The 6,321-nt window shown below is 43.8% G+C and overlaps 1 pseudogene; it reads left to right on the top strand.

Moving 5' to 3' along the window:
• Positions 1-4,777: 4,777 nt before the first annotated feature.
• LOC135705791 (heterogeneous nuclear ribonucleoprotein L-like) lies at positions 4,778-6,058 on the top strand (annotated as a pseudogene).
• The last annotated feature ends 263 nt before the right edge of the window (positions 6,059-6,321 follow it).

The following is a 6,321-nucleotide window of genomic DNA, read 5'->3' as shown; positions in this document are numbered from 1 at the left end:
TTCTATGCAAAGTTTAAATTCTTTTAGAGCATTTTTTAAGAACCACCATTCTGCAGTGTCCATTTTATTGATTAAACTAATTCATTTGAACACCCCTTGAACATTGCAGACTGCGACTAGATGTTTTCCGATAAATCTCGCCTTTAAGTGAAGTACCTGCTTTCGAAACATGTCACTTGTGAATCAGTCACAAAAGTGTCTACCCTCAGTGGCGATTAACATTTCCGGTCTTCCAAAATGTCAATCGAACATTTAAAAAAAATCAAATATCAAACCAGTGGCAAACTTTAACGACATTTTAATTTCGCCATTTAGCAACCAATTATCTCCCACAGCCGGCAATATCAGACACACCATTCAGCGCGCCAATGAGAAATGCCTCCCATCATCATCACCAGCCACCATCATACAGCAATTGTTATGGGCTCCCGGTTGAAACCTACCACCACCCATTAGAGCTGCTACCGACTGCTGCCATAGTAGCAAGCACCGTATAATTGAATCTAACTCGAACAAATAGAATTGCTCACTTCTATCTGCTCTACCACCGCGCGCCCCCACCAGTAGATCTCCTCAATACACACCGTCTGGCTGAGCCGGAACGGCCAATTAAACAAGTGTCTGGCGGGCTGAGTAATGCCACGACAACAACGTGCGCACGGTCGGTGATGAGATGAATTATTAGCCGGACTCAATTCATAAATCAAGTGCTGCTTTTAGAATTTAATCACGGTATTTACACAATCGACCGGTGTGGCATAACTTGACAAACGACAGGAGCGGGGTTCGAGTCTCTGCTGTGTAGCTAATTCGTAGAACAAAGATCAAGTCACGCCACGCTTTGGAATACTTACGAATAGCACCACCGACCGATCAGGATCCATTTGCAAATAACAACTCTTTTACACTTTGCTGAATACTAATTAACAGATGGCGGCGGCGAGTCAATCGGTAGCGATCGCTAATGAGTGATAATTCAATAATTGCTATTGTTAAACGTCGAGCTTCCCGGAGACTGGGGCTGAAAAATGGCATTACAATTACATTTTGCACGCGGCGTGATTCGTACGCCGATATCCCCGATTGACACGCTGCTGATCAATATCACCCCAAGCTGGGAATCTATATGCTTAGGGCGGTCTGCCTTTTTAATTGCTCAATTGAATGAATGATCTCCATCCACTGGCATGGCACAGGTGGTTGCTCGAGGGTCTCTTGATCATCAGCAATCAAAGGCAAATATGTATTTATGTGTAGGCATCAGGCTGGGAGTTGAAAAGAGAACCGCTCGGTGGTTGTGCTGCGATCATCGCGCTCCTAAACAAGGGAAATAGTAATGTCATTCCGTTTTGAGAGTTGGATTAATTAGAAATTCAAATATAGATGAGATCAACCGAACGCGACAAGCTGTCAAGTAGCGGTCACATGGGCATGTGCTCTTCTAGCTCTATCCAGCCGTCGTCGTCAGTCGAATGAACCCAGGGAAGGGGTCGGTTAATCGCTACGATGATCGCTATTAATTATGGTGACTTTTTAATTTAATTAATTGGCCGCTACCGGGCACACGATGAAATGATTTAACGTGGGTATTAAGGATTTGGCGAGGGGACGACGGCAACGGTGACGGTGGACGTGGGCTTGTCAACGGGGACGTAGTTGACGAAATGGCAGGTGTATGGTTGCGTCAACAGACGAACTTGGTGAGTCACTTATGGTGATTAGCATAAGCTATGAAGGTATCCGTTTTAAGGTTTGGATACTTTCTGAACAATGATAGGAAAAGCCTTGAATGTGCCTTTATGATATTCCTTGATTCCATTTTCACAATTACTTGAAGGAGTTTTAAGTATGTATTCGATTTTCCTAGGGGATCATTACATATTCGAATCTTATTTTAAATTATGAAGTATGGACGAGACATCGAGAATCAAGAATCAAGATGACCTCAAAACACGAAATTAGGGCAAAAATAGCCTTAAATCGCAAACATGCTGCGAGTACATAAAAAGAGTCATCAAAGGCTTGGAGATATAAGCATACTGGTGACGTGCAGCCATGGATCAAGTGGAATGGAGACGACTGCTGCGCACAGCAAAGAGCACCCAGGCCTTAGCCTGGGGCATGAAGTAGTTCGCCTCCTCGTGGTGTGCCTTGGAAACGTTAATTATCGATCCCAAGGGAGAGATATTGCGGCTAAACGAACTACCGCAGAGTAGGGACGCTGGAACCCCATCCAGCCCGTCCCAGGAGGTTGAGAAGCCCTGCACAAACCCTCGTTGTGCAAAGGCAGGAGTGACGCCGGGTTCTTAGAGTGCTTAGCACACGCAGCTGGTAAGCAGTCACATCTGTCCTAAGCTGCCCTGTTGGACAGTTGGCTGGCTATCACGTCTGCTCTAGAACTCGGGCGAACAACGAACAGCGAACAACAAGAGGAAGGCCCTGCACAGCTGCTCACTGTGCAGTAGCGAGTGTCACGTCGGACACAACACCAAGTGATGCGCCATAGCGCAACCGGCCCCCTCCCATGACGTAGTGCTTTCGGGCGGTTCCGGGGAGGGCAAGGGGCTAGAGCACAGGGTAAGGTTTAGTGGGTCGGGAGTGCTACTTCTCCCATCCCCACACCCTGAGTTATCTTCTCAGGTGTCTGGAAACAGATTCTTCCCTGTATAAAAAAAAAGGCCTTAGCCTGGTTGGTAAGGTTAGTATACTATAAGGTACAAGCAAACCCAAAATGGCCTTTAAAATTATTTAATTCTTAAGATATCAAAATAAAAACGTCAACCTTTAAACGCCAAATTAGTCTAAAACGTAAACATGCCCAAAACTGTCTGAGGCTAAATAACTTAAGAACGCCAAAATAGCCGGAAATACAAAAAATGTTTGATAACCCCAAATGCAGTATTGAATCGGCTGTCGACAGAAGCAAGCCACTATCGATGTGTGTCACGCGATCGTCTATTTACTCGGCAGCAACCATTGTGTGGCCCTCCTCATTGTTCTTCATCAGCAGTTCTTTCGGTCGATGCGTCGTCGACTTTGGAAAGCAACCGTTTCGTGATGAGTGTGTGAGTGATGACCACGTTTTGAGTCCATTGTTTCAATTGAAGCACTCTGTCCCCTGTTGGCGATACTGCCATGAAGTAATGAAAATGGGTTGTTAGCGGAATGCTTTAATAAAACAGCAAAAAAAAGGTTATCTTCCATTTAATTCCACTTAATTAATTTTGGTATCCATGACAGATACGTATTTCGACTACAATGTGCAGTCTTCATCAGTGTCATTCCCACTAAAGAACTTATCAAAATCTAACCCCCTTAAGTACTCATCCCCTAGGTATAAAAGTCAAGATCACAGGTATATAAATGAAACTACAATGTGTTGAATCGGAACCTACCTAACTAATTAAAACCAAAGATTTAAGTAAGCTAAAGGAGAAAAATCTATTCAACTCTCTAATAAGGAAAATCCCAAAGGCTTGGTAGCCATCATAATGAAGTAATGAAAATGGGTTGTTAGCGGAATGCTTTAATAAAACAGCAAAAAAAAGGTTATCTTCCATTTAATTCCACTTAATTAATTTTGGTATCCATGACAGATACGTATTTCGACTACAATGTGCAGTCTTCATCAGTGTCATTCCCACTAAAGAACTTATCAAAATCTAACCCCCTTAAGTACTCATCCCCTAGGTATAAAAGTCAAGATCACAGGTATATAAATGAAACTACAATGTGTTGAATCGGAACCTACCTAACTAATTAAAACCAAAGATTTAAGTAAGCTAAAGGAGAAAAATCTATTCAACTCTCTAATAAGGAAAATCCCAAAGGCTTGGTAGCCATCATAATGAAGTAATGAAAATGGGTTGTTAGCGGAATGCTTTAATAAAACAGCAAAAAAAAGGTTATCTTCCATTTAATTCCACTTAATTAATTTTGGTATCCATGACAGATACGTATTTCGACTACAATGTGCAGTCTTCATCAGTGTCATTCCCACTAAAGAACTTATCAAAATCTAACCCCCTTAAGTACTCATCCCCTAGGTATAAAAGTCAAGATCACAGGTATATAAATGAAACTACAATGTGTTGAATCGGAACCTACCTAACTAATTAAAACCAAAGATTTAAGTAAGCTAAAGGAGAAAAATCTATTCAACTCTCTAATAAGGAAAATCCCAAAGGCTTGGTAGCCATCATAATGAAGTAATGAAAATGGGTTGTTAGCGGAATGCTTTAATAAAACAGCAAAAAAAAGGTTATCTTCCATTTAATTCCACTTAATTAATTTTGGTATCCATGACAGATACGTATTTCGACTACAATGTGCAGTCTTCATCAGTGTCATTCCCACTGCCATGCAATTAAACCACTAGAAGTCGATCCTATTCTCATGGAGGAGGCTTATTGGATAGTGGAATATAAGGGTTTTAACAAGGGGTGGTCACTCTACACACTTATTTTGCGCCAACTTTTTTTTTTCAGTGTGCCTCAGTGTGCCGCAGCTGTTCCAGCAGTACCGAGAAGTCATTGAACTGACTTTTGTTTGCTTGTGAATAATGCCTTGTTTGGCAACCCGGTATTTTGACAGCGCTTGTTTTGGTTTTTTTTTTCGAAACTCCCGGGTCAGAGTAGGAAAGACATTTCCGTTCCGAGATACGGACCTTGTGGGTGGAGTTTGACCTAGTACGAGTCTACGTTGTGTGAGGAAAAGTTCGAGGTTTATCAACAGCGGTTTTTATCGCAAGCTGTCTCGAGTGATAAGTGAAGCCCGTGTGTGCTAGTAAACAAAGCTCAATTTCAATGATCATGGCGTTCAACGGAATCGGTGCCGGCGGTGGCCAGGACGGGTCGCACAACAAGCGCCTCTGTACCGGCCAGGAGATGATCGAGACAGTTCCGCTCAATAGCCGGAACAACAACAACATTCCAGTCTTTTCTATTATAGGGGACGTTCTTCACACCTTCTGCTCACCCAACGGACAAGTGCAACGTATCAAGATATTCAAGAAGAATGGAGTCCAAGCTATGGTTGAGTTTGACAGCATTGAATCCGCCACCAGAGCCCGCGATGCATTGAACGGCTGTGACATCTACTCCGGTTTCTGCACACTGAAGATCGACTATGCCAAGCCAGAAAAACTCAATGTTTACAAAAACGACACGGACTCCAGTTGGGACTACACATTGGATGCAGCCGTTTTCAACGATGCCTGCAACGGACGAGCCCCGTTGCTACATGATCCTACCATCTTCAGCAGAAGGTCCACCCCGTACAACGACCTTCAATCATTAGTCAATCATGGTCCTAAACTAGCCCTCCTGGGAGCCGGCGGAGGAAACTGATTCGCACCGAATTTTTCACCGCCTGAGTTTCATCCGTCGGAAGATGGAAACCAACACCGGCTGAAACACACGTCGGACTGATGAAGGAAGCACCACTGACCCGAAACGGACCAGCCAACTTCATTCAACCGGCACAGCAACAGGGCGCAGTGATGATGGTCTACGGACTCGATAACAACACAGTCATAGCCGATAAGCTGTTCAATCTGTTCTGCCAGTACGGAAATGGTGTCAGGATAAAGATAAACTCCAATCGTAAATGATGATAGCAAAATTCAGATTGCATTTTCCAAGCAGAACTACTTGTCAGAGTCCACCAACCCCATCACCCTGCTGGACAATTCGATCAGCTTCAAGGACTACAGCGCCGTCAAGAACAATCGCTTCCTTTCCCGAGCAATATTCTGCACTTCTACAATACCCCACCCGGTTTGTCCGAGGATCTGCTACTGACTGCATTCACCACCAAGGACTGCCACCCGTCGCAAGTGCGAACGTTCCCGCTCAAATCGGAACGTTCCTCGTCCGGATTGGTTGAGTTCCCGAGTGTAGCCCTGACGGTGAACGCCTTCATGAAGTGCAACCACAGAGCGGTCGATCACAAAGGCACAAAATTTCCGTTCATTATGAAGTTGTGCTTTTTCTCGTCCAAGACGATGAACGGTGCTTGGAGCAACGAGAACACCGAAAACATGGGCATGTTACGATAAACCAATGTAAGATGAAGACCATGTCCTTAGAAGGAAAGCAAAAGCAACGACGAGACTTGGTGGAGATTCACGATTGTATTTAAAAAAAAAAAGTTCAGTGTTGCCAGTAACTTTAAAGATTCGAAAAATTGTAACCATGGGTGCCAAACAGAGCCAATGACTATGCCCAGACTTGCCCAAGCTTATTTTTGGCACACTGTGTGAAGTGACCAACCCCTTGGGTTTTACTTACAACCAGGCATGGAAAATCATTTGCATTCATT

This window comes from Ochlerotatus camptorhynchus, unplaced genomic scaffold, assembly GCF_037179485.1.
Source record: "Ochlerotatus camptorhynchus isolate MF236.1 unplaced genomic scaffold, CSIRO-AGI_Acam_v1.1 ptg000274l, whole genome shotgun sequence".
NCBI lineage: Eukaryota > Metazoa > Arthropoda > Insecta > Diptera > Culicidae > Ochlerotatus > Ochlerotatus camptorhynchus.
The sequence above is the reverse complement of the archived record's forward strand: the minus strand, read 5'-3'. Positions and strand labels throughout refer to the sequence as shown.